Below are 247 nucleotides of genomic sequence, written 5' to 3'. Positions count from 1 at the left end.
TTTTTACAGCTGAGTTATAAACCTGGTTTATAACAGAAACTGGCAGACCCTAAAATATGATATAGTAGGTATTGATGCACATTTTGTGTGTGTGTGGTGCTAATGTCTGTACGCACACAATTTTTGCTTATTCTCTGATTTCTGGTTATTGAAAAGAAAAAGGATTTTGATTGAGATACAGTCCAAGGCTGTCCCTTTTTGTGTTATTCATTTGCTAGAACACTTTTCTTCCAGCACTAGTATTTTG

The sequence above is a fragment of the Apaloderma vittatum genome, unplaced genomic scaffold, assembly GCF_000703405.1.
Source record: "Apaloderma vittatum isolate BGI_N311 unplaced genomic scaffold, ASM70340v1 scaffold3961, whole genome shotgun sequence".
Classification (NCBI taxonomy): domain Eukaryota; kingdom Metazoa; phylum Chordata; class Aves; order Trogoniformes; family Trogonidae; genus Apaloderma; species Apaloderma vittatum.
This window is presented reverse-complemented; position numbering follows the sequence as displayed.